Here is a 13,028-nt window from a genome sequence, read left to right as displayed (position 1 = left end):
TCCTTTTGTAGACATGTCCACAATTCTACGCATAGAATTGTGGGACTCAATTTTATGCGTGGGGCAATTCTATGCGTAGAATTGTGACATTTTTACGCGTATAATTGTAACTTCATGAAAAGTGGAGTTCGGTGGTGGTAGGCTAAAAGTTGAATGTCTAAGCTGAAAGAAAACAATACAAGGTGTGTGCTGAATAGATAACATGATCTCGTATGCAAGAGAGAAAAGCAGATAGTATGGAGAATCAAAATTTTGATTACTGTAAAACTGATACAATAGATGGCGCTGCCTCCCACAGTCGTGCGCTCCTATGTGAGAAGCTTCGATGGTGTGCTGGAAACAGTAGAGGACGGAGGCTGGATGCTAAGGAATCAGGGTTGCTGTAGCCAGTGATGATTATGGACTTCACGGGCTTGCTCTTATATAGCCACCAGTCGTAGTCGGTTAGACCCAATTGGGAGACCGACACAGTCGGCCCAAAACGGCTGACTTGTGGTTTAGACCTTGGGAGCCATACCTTGGTGAAACCATCATCCTGTCTTGCTGTGGCTAATAAATCCTTTGGGATCCACTGTAGGGTCGTTGGTGGATTAGGGGTGATTGGTTTGCGTGGTGGAGGGGTGGGTGTCAAGGTCGAGATTGATGCAACATCGGTTTTGGATTTACCTGAGGGTTTGGTAGCGGCAATTGCTTAAGCTTCTTTATCACCTGTGGTGGCGATCTTACTTGATTGGATCACATTCTTACCCTTTGTTGGCTCTTCACATAGCTTGATGGTGGCTTTTCCTCTGGGTAGGCACATGGATGCGGTTTGATCTTGCCAGTTGATTTGGCAGTTGGTAGTCATTAGCCAGTGCCTTATAAGGATGACTTGTTTAGGTATAGTTCTTGCAGGGGTCACAAAAAACTGTAAGAGGTTATTATGGATTAACGTTGGGATCTCAATCGATCCTACTACACTGGTGACGTGACCGCTTATCGATATCATTTTTGAGGGGGTGGGACTTAGTGTCAAATGGTGGAAATGCTAGCAGAAGGTCTCAAACGAAAGCAAGTTATGACTTGCCCCTGTGTCAATGAGAGTTCTGCATGCACTTCCAGACCTTGGATACACCAGTCCACGGGGATTTTAGCGGGAGGTATCTCTACATCCACCAAGGTAGCCATATTGATAGTGATTGTGGCTACCCTTGCCTTGGTTTTTGCTATGCGTTCTTTAGCTTCACAGATGGCTTCTTGTTTCGTGAGGTGAAGTCCTCGTTCAAATTCTTTCTTTTCATGGATGGCCTTGAGGCTCTGTTCCGTTAGAGGTCCATAATACCTCTTGAGTTTACTGCCATTGATATATCCTACCATCTCAACACCATCAAGTGTCTTGATGCAGACTGTGCCTTGGGGTGTGATTTCTGTAACTTTGTAGGGACCTAGGACGTGGAACTTAAGCTTGTGCTTTGTGTTACGTACACTGAATAGGAGACATAAGTATCCCTCATTGAGGTTCTTGTTTTTAAGGTGGTTGTCATGCCACTGCTTTTGCCATAGCGTCTCAACCATCATTTCGTGAACTGATCTCAGACGGCCTCATCTAATTTTTCAAGGGTGATTAGGTGTCTTGAGAGAGCATATTCATGAAGTCTTTCCTGAATGGTGATGCAAAGGTTGATCACTAAGAATTCCATAGGCATAACTGCCTCTAGACTATAAGTTAGACTGAACGGAGTACTATTGGTTGCAATTTTATAGTAGGCAGTGCGATATGTCCAAAGTGTGGTTGTAAGCTTGTGCTCCCAGTCATTTCTTGTGCCTTCTACAGTTCATGTCATCACTTGGATCGGGGTTTTATTAGTGCTTTCGGCCTATCCATTGGCTCTGGGGTGATAGGGTGTGGACTTGCGGTGTATAACAAGGAATTCTGCTAGCAAGACAGTAATCACTTCATTAATGAAATGAGTACCACGATCACTAACGATTTCTAAAGGACACCCGAGTATATTTATGATTTGCTCCTATAAGAATTTGGTGGTGGAACGAGCGTCGGCCTTTCATGTGGCTCTAGCCTCGGCCCACTTGGTGTAATAATTTGTGGTGGCTATAATGTAGTAGGCCTGTGTGCCTTTAGCTACTTCTGGATTGATGGGACCAATGAAGTCAATGCCCCATTTTTCGAAAGATTGATTGGCTATGATGCCAGTAAGGGGCATGCGGTCTTGCTGCCTGGGAAGGAGAGTCCTTTGGCATTCATCACAGCCCTTGGCATATTCAACAGCATCCATAAAGAGCATAGGCCACAATAGGCTTGCTTGAAGCACGTTTTGTGCAGTGGTTTCTGCTTCAAAGTGTCCTCTTGCTATTCCTGAATGAGCTTGTTCAAGCACATCCACGAATTCGTCTTCGCGTACACATCTGCGCAGAATACCATCTTTGCCCAACTTGTAAAGTTGGCCTGCTATAAGTTGGAAGGGAGCGGCATCTTTTAAAGGTTTGCATGCTTGGTCCTTGTTCAGAGGCTTGCATTGTGGAAAGCCATTAGCCAAGAAGTGGCTAATTTTCTCTGAACATTCTAGAACTAAGTCCAGTTGAAATAAAGGTGCATCACAGAGATCATCCTCCACACCTGTGGGTGGCTCGCCATTAGGTATACGTGATAAATGGTCGGCTAGTATGTGTTTGGAACCCTTGTGGACAATGACTGTGAAGTCAAACTCTAAAAGTAGTAGCATCCATCTGGTGATGTGACCTATCATGCAAGGCTTGTTCACAAGGTAGAGTAGGGCCTGATGATCAATGATAAAAACAAATTGGTCTACCAATTGATAATGGCGAAGCTTACGTACGGCATAGATCATGGCTAGTCCCTCTCTTTTTGTGGTCGTATAATTGACCTCGGCTTCATTTAGCTGGCGGCTTGCTAAAAGGATTGGATAATCGACTTTATATTCTCCGGGTTGTGCCAACACACACCTGATTGCAAACTTTGAGGCATCAATATGCACATGGAAAATGAGTTCCCAATTAGGTGCTTGAAGAATCGGTGCAGTTACCAGGGCTTTCTTAAGTCTATCAAAGGAGTGTTGGCACTCCTTGGTCCAAATGAATACTATAAGGAGGCAATGTAAAGGGTAGGCAATTTTGATCGCGTATTCAAAGATAAATCTCCTATACATACTGGTGTGTCCCATAAATCGTTGGAGACCCTTGGTGTTAGTAGGGGGTGGTAGCTCAGTTATCACCCTGATCTTTCCTTCATTAGTAGAGATTCCATTCAACGGATGACTCCATGCTTAACACAGAATTGGCACTTCAAGGGATTTAGGGAGAATCGATAGTACCGGCAATGTTCTAGAACCTTGCGCAAGTACATTAAATGTTTTCTCCATTCGGAATGAGCACATAAATCATCGAGAAAGATTTTGAGGAGATCTCTCAGGAAATTTCTGAATGCCGTGCTCATCAGATGTTGCCATGTGGATGGTGCGTTGGTAAGACCAAAAAGCATCTTTCATGATGCATAAACTCCCCATATGGTGGAGAATGCAGTTTTATGTTGGTCTTTTGGATCAAGCACTATTTGGTTGTAACCGGAAAAACTATCAAGGAAGATGTATGCTTCCTTGCCTACTACGTGTTCTAAGACATGCTCTATGAATGGCAAGGGGAAATGGTCACGTCGAGTGATGGCATTGACCTTTTTCAAATCTACGCATACTCAAATCTTGCCATTCTTCTTCTTAGCAATCACGGTTGGGGAAGCCCAATCTATGTGCTCGATGGGATAGATGAACCCGACGTCGAGGAGCTTTGGAATATCCTCTTTGACTACTTTAGCATATTTGGGGTTCATATCATAATGGTGCTGCCTGACTGGTTGTGCGTTCTCAATAAAGGGGATTGTAAGTTGTACAATAGAAGCAGAGTTCCTTTAGAACAGTGTATTTCCAAGCAAAGCAGTCCTTGAACTTGATGAGTAGAGCGATGAGCTCTGCCTCATCCTCAGGACATACGTCAGTGGCTATATAGACCGGTTGAGGGTCTTCTCCTTCTTCAGCTAAATTGACCTCTTTAACCTCGGTGGGGCCATCAAACCCTTCAGGTTGTCCTGGTTGTCTCTGTTACTTTTCAAAGGAAATTTGGTGGTCATCTATGGTGTAGGTCATCTATGGTGAAGTGAGGGGGAACTTTGTGGAGGTCCTCTAGTTCCTCATCCTCTCGTGCCTGTTCTTTCAGTTTTTCCTTGACCAATAAGCATTCTTGTCATCTAGCCTCTTCGGCAGGTAGCCTTTGCTAGGTTTGGACTCTTGGGTTTGATAAGAACTCTTGGATCCTTGGGATCCTTCTGGTTCTTGGGATTCGTCGCCTATCACTAGCTCTGTATATCCAATGGGTATGGTGATGCGATTGAGGTTAATATCCCAATCAGGAGAGAACTCCTAATGCGTGCTCATTGTGCCTATCTCCTCTAGCCAATGGCAATTGGAATCTACTAGGAAGACTTCTGGTTCTAAGCATAGGGCTGAGATCATGTTCAATGGAACTTTTTTCTCTGAAGGTTTGCTTTCTACTGGATGGTAGAGTATTTCAGTGTCTACAGGGAGGTCCAAAACATGTATCCAATTCTTTGATTCCACTCTCTTAGGGAGGGATACATACCAGGGGTCCTGAACATGCCGGCCTCCTTTCTCTGCAAGTGTTTGTATAGTGTTTAAGGACGTGGTGCTAGCTATGGTGATCAACTCGTCCATGAAAAGGCCTCCACTGATGGGGTGGTGCTGCCATTTTGCGAGATCGATCTTCATGGTCTCATCTTCCTTTCTCAGATAAACATTATGAGTGGACTAGTGGTGGACTAGTCATGTGAGTCTCATGAATGGGTATCCTAGAATGATATAATAGGAGCCTTGGTTCTTCTTAAAGTCCATCAGTACGAACGAGTGCTGATATGAGAGGCAGAAGGTGGTGATCCTTACGTCTCGCACTATGCCCAGTGGCCTCATGATTGCTCCGTTTGCAAGTTTAACTACAAGGGTACTTGGCTCAAATTCAGGTTGTCCCCAAGCTTCCCAGCATTGCTTGGTGATAATGCTCACTTCTGCCCCACTATCGAGGATGGTTGTAGATTGGTGACCATGATAAGCAATGGGGAGAATGGCATTGGTCTCATCACTTTCGTAATAATCACCTAGCTTGCTTACTGGCACCCTAGATAGATGAGTTTGATCCTTCGAGGCGCTAGCAGTGTTGGTTGGCTGAGGTTGTTCATCATATAAACTATCGGCCTCAAGTGGCTCGGTACTTGATAGGCATCTATTCATCCAATGGGAGAGGTCTCTCCAAAGGTTGGACATCCTTGTAACAGAGTTGCTATGGGCATTTTAATCTTAGTAGACAGGAAGACAGTGAGGCCTGTAATGTCTCTGGGTGCAATAGTCTCATCCATGCGTGTTTGTGGGGATAAAATATGGTAGGTTGAGGGCATAGAGCCCTCGCATTCCAGTTTAGGAGGCAAAGGCCTCTCATCATACAAATATCCCCACAAGTCGGTCTCTTGGACAACATTGTTTGGAATGACCTCGTAGTTGAATGACTGTGGTTTGGAAATGACTTCATCGTTCAATGACCAAGATTTGGACAGTGGAGCGCTAAGATCGAAACCTCTCTATGATCGTTCCTCCTCAGATACTGGGTCAAGTATGATGAGTGGCTTACTAGGAGGGAGGAACGTGGTGAGTGTGGGATGGACTGAGTCCGTCCCTTTACTCTCGTTTAAGCGTCACTCAAACTTAGCCTGACATTCCCTAACAATGTTTTGGGTGCGTTGTTTCTCAATAAAGGGATTGGGATACTCGCCAAAGCCTTTGGGTGGTAGTGGTTTGGGACCTGGCTTCACTTGAGTTAGGAGTGGTTCTAGTCCTAGAGGTTTTGGTCCTGACTTTACTTGGGTTAGGAGTGGTTCTATCTCTGGGATCGTACTTAGACTTTCGTGGGAGGATCTATCAATGGTTGATTGTGAAGATAGTGTCGTGATGTCCTCATCAGATCCTTCTTCGATCACGACTTTCTCTTTTCCTTTCCCTATGGTTGACACCTTCTTGTTTTTAGACTATTTCATGACGGGAGCCTTGGGCTCAGAGGGACCGGCTTGGGAAACTGTCCTCTTTTTCTCCTGTAAGCCCTTGGCTTGTAGCTATGTCAAGATGTTCAGTGGCACCGTGGAGACATGGCCTCGTTGGATAACAAGTAAGTTGAGGCTTGTCACCATTGGAGGTGGCAGTTGGGGTCTATTTGGATAGTCTTTGTAAAGATGGTCCACGCCACATTTATTGTAGCGGGTGATGGAGGTGGTGATGGTACTGCAAGGAGGTGTTTGTTGGGGCAATCCGCTATCCTATGATTTTCTTGGCAATGGTAACAATGGATAGGGGCTGCCTGGTACTCAGACTGCTTGTGTGGGCCTCCACAAAGATAACACTAAAAGGGTGGATGCTTACTGAGTCTCTTTATGTCCCTAGCCCTAGGTTGAAGGACTGTACTCTGTGCCTTGATAAACAGGAACAAGCCCTTGATCTTGTTGGATGTAATAAGATGGGCCGTTAGGATTATTGTCCTATGGAGGTCGGTTTGGTAATCCAATTGATCATCCCAATCAGTCATCTCTTCGATTATCACCTGATTCACAGGGGTTGCCCTTGGTGCTGGAGGTTGTGGTGGTGCAGGAAGGGGTAGATCAAAAGATCTAAACCCTCTTCTTAGTAGGTTTGGCGGTGGGCATGCTCCTTGGGCCGCATTATGGATTGGGGGAGCTGGTAAGGGCAATAATTGTCTTGGTGGATACTGTGGGGGATTAGTGGTTCATGGATACTGACACTCGGATGTGTCATGGCTCTTGTATCTCCTATAGATCTCACAAACAAAGAGATTGTCTAGCTCGCAGGTGTGGGGATTCCGTGGTGGTATGATTTTGTCCGCAGATGCTACACCAAACGAGATCTCTTTTTGGAAACATATGCGCATTTGATGGGGGGTTGGCCCATGTCATTGGGTTAGCGATCTATTTCTGGATCAAATTACCTAGCTCTTCAGTGGTCATGTTTGCCACTCGGTCCTTCACTTTGTTTGAGGCTTTGGTCATAGCGGTGCTCAGCGATGGTAGGGCAGTAGGGAGGCCATGGATGGCACTGTTGAAGCACTTGAGCTTGGCTCATCCTCTTCTTTCATATTATCACACTAAGATGCATTGCTAACTTATATGTTAGTTCAAAGGATGTAGGGTTATTACTAATGAGATTGTCATAAAGCCTGGCACTCCTAATACCTAGGATAAACTTGGGCAAGAGTTGTGATTCGCTCAGCCTCTCTGTCTCTTCGTAGTGGGAATTTAGATGTCAAATCTTGGCAATGTTATCCCGCATGCTTTCAGTTTTCTCTTGTTGGACATTATAGAGCTTGGTGAAAGGACCCCACTTGTGCCCACTAGGAGCCCGAATGCACCAACCATGGTGAGGTCGTCGACCTCGCCAAAGGTACTACAAACTTGCTCAAACTGTTCTATGTGCTGGATGGGGTCGGTTTTGCTTGCGAACTTGGGCACTAACTTGGAGATGTTAAAGGGTTTGACCTTGTAAGTGGATGACTCTCGGCGAGCAGCTGGTGTGGCTATCGCTCCCCTTCCTCTGCACCTCTTCCCAAAGCTTCTCAGGCTTTTGTAAGGGCTTCAGTTGGGTCGAATGGTGGTGCAAGGATTGGAGGAGGCGGTGGGTAGGATGCGTACTCAAGTGAGATTACATTTGGGGCGGGTCGGGCAAGACAAGGCAGTGGGCCGACAGGCGATGCTCCATAACATGAGGTTTCATGGGTGGGGGGTGGACCATAAGAAGCATAATAGTTTGGGTCCACTAGGGGCTCTAGGGCTGATAAGGGGGGATCACGTGGGGGCGATGATGGATAACTAGATGTCGAACGACAAATCAGTCGAGGATGCCGGACGTAGAGTTAAATTCGAGAAACAGCTCGGGTTCAGGAATTCTAATGGTATGTAATTCGGGGGGTACTATGAACCTTTGGTAACCCAAGTGGTCAATGCCGCATTGGGGCCCATGGGAGGAGCATCAGCTCCTATATTGGGATTGAGGGGAGGTAGTCACGGTGGAGGACCTGTGTAATCTCTCGGATCTAATGGTGGCGAGGGAGCCGTGTAACCTCGGGGATCTATAGGACCGAATGGTGCATAACTCAAGGGGACTCTTGTCCCTCTAGATGGTTGTGGGGTTTCAGGGACAGTAAGTGGTGGTCCCCAAAACGTCGGTGCTGGTCGAGCCCTCTCAAAGGTACCAAGTGGATCATAAGATCACAAGGGTGGTGGTCTAGGAACTCTTGTGGCATGGGATGGGATTGCTGACCCAGTCACGATACTGAAACTTTCAGCAAGCACCTGCGCTGCACACGGCACTAGGCCTTGCTCGTAGTAGGTAAAGATGGGTGGTGGGCTTAGCGATGCCCTGGTGAATTGTGGTGGAGGGGGTGGAGGTGTTGCGGCTCTTGTCCCCTCTCCCAAGTGTCTCCTTTGAGCTTCTTGGATTCTCCATCTCTCCCATTGATGACCGAGCTCCTCGTAATGTCTTCGTAAAGACTCTTGGTAGGCTGGAAGGTTAGGAGGATGGGCTATGTCAATGGGGTCTGACCTTACCTTATTTGTGGCATTCTAGGAAGATTGAGGGGCAGCCGGCTTATCGGGGCTAGCCCTTTTTGCACTCATGCCAAATAAATTGGACATGTGACCTAGAAGACCGCTAGCAGATATGGAGGGTGAAGGGGGTTGTCTAGGTGTTCGTTCGGGCCCCTGGGCATCCATGTCTGAATTGGTATGGCTCATGGTGTCTTTTGAAAGTGATCTATCATTGGTGGCCGGCCAATGCCATGGATTGGAACCAAATCCCATATGGATGCTAGTGTGGGGACTTTCGGCTTTTGGGGAAAAGTGGGCGAATGCCATGTGGCTAACACGGTGGATTTACACTCATCGGGAGGGTTGGTTGAGCCTAATATCCTTCTGAACCTCAAGTGCATAAGGAATTGGAGTTGTGGGTCTCGATAGGCTTGTGCAACAGGTAGCTGATAGTGTCAAAAATTGCCTCTATAATTTTTAGGTTTTCTCTCCACAGGAGCAATTCTATGAGTAGAATTACTCAATCCCATGCGTAGAAAAGTGACAATTCCATGCGTAGAATTAGACCAATCCCACGCGTAGAAAAGTTACAATCCCACGCGTAGAATTAGGGTTGAGTGTTGACTCGTATAATTGACTGATTTTGGTTTACTGACAAATCAACGCATATATTTAGCACAATTCTACACATAAAGATATGACAAATCAAAGCATAGAATTAGCTCTAACTAACCGTGGGCACGAAGACCAAGGCATTAATTTGACCGACTTGAAAATTGATGGTCCGACTTTTGACTTGAATGCTGGTCAATTCGACGCATAGAATTACAATTCTACACATAGAGAAGATACAATTCAACGTGTAGAATTGACAATTCTACGCGTGGAATTGTCTTCATCTCGAAAAGTTTCTATGACAGTTTCCTGCGTGGTTTGAATGATTTATGGAGTTTTTGGGGTCCTTTTTGACTCTGAAAAGTGCTGTGATGTTGTTCCAAAATGAAGGGGGAGAAGGGAGTATGAGAAGGTAAGAAGCGTGACCGTGGTGTAGGGAGGAATCATAATGTGGCAACAACAAAACACAAGTAAAGCAAGCCTAACTCATCAACACAAGTGTGGAGACAAAAGTGGAGAGAAAGCATGAGCTTGTATTCCTTGCAATAGAGAATGAAGACCAAAAGTCAAAAGACTTGGCTTTTATACATGACCTTTTAGGGTTTCGACCAAACCCTAATTCCACTACTAGACCTAATTTATCCAAAATGGATTATGAGGCTTTATGCTCTTTCCTAGTAGTATTGGGAACAATATACAAGGCTTCATACTAACTCTCTCTCATTTCAATTAAATGGATTCCGATTTGTACAAAAGAATAGTGCTGCCCTGCATATGTACATGGAGTGGTGCAAAAGGTGGTCAGATCCCTTGTCTATTAACCCTAATGACATAGGGGTTAAAATGTCCAAATGATCATGACATGTAATTAAGGGCACTCTAATCACATGCATCATGGCAGCGTTCTAGAAAAAGACTTCCAAGAGTGCATTTAAGGGCCCTCTAATCACATGCATCATGGGCCACTGCGGTGACTAATGAATCCCTTCAGTCATTCTACTTAATATTATGGTGATGTCCAAATGATCATGACTAATGGCACTCTAATCACATGCCACCATGGTGAATGAATTCACTATACTCTAATCACATTTCATGATGGGCTACCAAATGTGAATGGTATTAATGACCCACCATTCATCAAAATCCGGTCTGGTAATTAAGTCTCTGATGCCACTGCGGTGTCGAGTAACTAGAGGGTTTCCAAATAATCGTGATCCACCTTCAATGAAATCAATCAAAATCCAGGCATCTCAAATACCACTGCGGTGGCTGGTTGTCATTTTTGAACTCCTCTTCTTGCAACTTCTATACTCCCTTGCACTCTTCGAACTCCCTTGCACTCTCCCTGCAATTTCTATACTCCCAGATGGTGGAGTTAACATGTCGAGCTTGCTAGTAGAAGTTCAGGAAGTGTTGAAAGAAACAAGGTATTTGTTTCTTAATATAAGGGGAATAATGAAGTTCTGGCATGTTCAAGCAGCAATAGAGAAATTGAAAGGTTGTTTGATCTCTTTCTCAAAGGCGATCTCTAAGAGCGTGTTCATTAACTTGAAGAATTGCTTAGATCACAAATCCAAATTGTTGCCTCAATCAATAATAGCTGGAGCCCACCTGATGGGGAATCAATTGTTTGGCCCCAATGATACTCAAATGCTTCCTCAACCTTGTTCTTGGCTTTTGTATACTTCATGGAAGACGCTGCGCACTGCACTATTTCTCTCTACTTGTTTATATATGTTGATTGTGCCCCCTTTTAGAGTAGTACCCAATCCCAGGGGTCACTCTTTGAAAAATGTAAGATAACATGATAGTTAATGGAAGGGGATTTTAAAAATCAGGGGACTTATGGGCTGTGTACGGATGGGAGAGGGCTCAAAAAATACTTATCCAATGTAATTTAGTTATGTTCACATACGAAGGGGACTTTTAAATTCTGAATTCAAACATGTATACATATGGAAGAGGGGTAAACATTCATGAAATAAAGTGTAAATTTTTTAATATAGGGGTATTTTAAATACGTTCTTGCTCGCACGTCTTTTCTAGTTTTTTAGAGAGTGACCGCCTCGACTACCCAACATCTAAGAGGGAGTACCTATAGAAAGAGATGATCGTTCTCTAGGTTAAGCTGAATATTTGTGCACTCTGTTGCAAGTACTACTAAATATATACGAAAGTACAAGATCACATTAAGAACATCAAAACAAATCAATTGCACACCAAGAACATCATCCAATACACATGAAGAACATCACTAGCTCAATGATATTGATGTTTATTTCTATTCCAACCATGTTAATTTAGGACAATCACATAACTGGTGTTTGCTCGGTGGCATGTTGCTGTTTATTTCTGTTTCAACCACATAACTAGTGTTACACCTGAACCAGCTCGGTGGTATGTTGCTTGATGTTCATACCACCGGACTGGTTGGACTGGTTAGGACAATCACTTTAGAATTCAAACAAAAATGCAAACAATATGTAGCTCTATCAAGAGTTGTAGAGCAAGAGATAACAGTTCTCCTAGTAAAGCTAAATATTGTGTGCACTTATGTTACAAGTACTGCTAAATATACGACAATACATAATCCCCACATAATTACGTTAAGAACATCAAAACAAATCAATTACACATCAAGAACATCATCCAATACACATCAAGACATCACCAGCTCAATGAAATTATTGTTTATTTCTATTCCAACCACGCTGATTTAGGACAATCACATACGCTGATTTAGGATAATCACATACTGGTGTTTGACCTAAACCAGCTCATTGGCATGTTGTTTATTTCTATTCCAACCACATAACTGGTGTTACACTTGAAGCAACTCGGTGGTATGTTGGTTGATGTTTGTACCACCAAACTGGTTGGGCTGGTTTAGAACAATCACTGTGTACTACTGCTTGGTTACCAAGTTTGTCCAAATCCATTTAGCAATGCATAAGTTACGGATCAAGCAAGTTACCTATATACAAAAAATGGCATGAACCTCACAAAAAATGGCTATACCCCAGCTTGCATTGACCCATAACGCTATTGCATATTAAGTGAGAACTATTGCATATTACCCATTTTGAAGATTCTCTCAAAATAGTGCCAAATTTTAACTAAATTTGGAAATTGAGGTAAATTTTAAACCTATGTATTTAAAAACACAAAGATTTTATTAAAATTTTTGTTTTGGGGATAAGTTTGGAAAGTTTGAATAAAAAAAGCATTGATTTCCAATATGAACTCTTTAAAAAAATTAGTTACTTTTAAAATACTTAAAAATCTATCAACAAAAATATTGATAGGATGCACTTTGTGATGCATGTTTATTTGTCTTAGATTAATATCTATGACTTTGCATAGAAGGTAAATATTTTTTGCTTGAGAAATCCTATTTCCATGTAATTCATGACTTGATGTACATGGTTTGATGAGCACTTTAATGAATATAGAACTATATATTAAGACAATCTACATCTAACAGTCTCTCAGGAAGACTGACTTTGAGATGAGAAGAAATACATGGTTCAAGGTTGTTCTTCATTGAATTAATTGGTGCTACCTTCATCTCTTCTCCCTCCTACAAAAAGAGTTGGTTATATTACATTATTTAATTGAAACTTTCCATAGTTTACATTTGGAAGCTTTCATCACGTAGATATTTTAACTATGAGTCTTACACTCAAAAGAACCAAATTATGTTTGTAGAGGGTCTCATATGTGAAAATGATGAATAGAGATGATATGAAAG

This window comes from Dipteris shenzhenensis, chromosome 9, assembly GCF_047967505.1.
Source record: "Dipteris shenzhenensis isolate YYH24624 ecotype China chromosome 9, Dip_SZ_1.0, whole genome shotgun sequence".
Taxonomy (NCBI): domain Eukaryota; kingdom Viridiplantae; phylum Streptophyta; class Polypodiopsida; order Gleicheniales; family Dipteridaceae; genus Dipteris; species Dipteris shenzhenensis.
Note: the sequence above shows the minus strand (reverse complement) of the source record.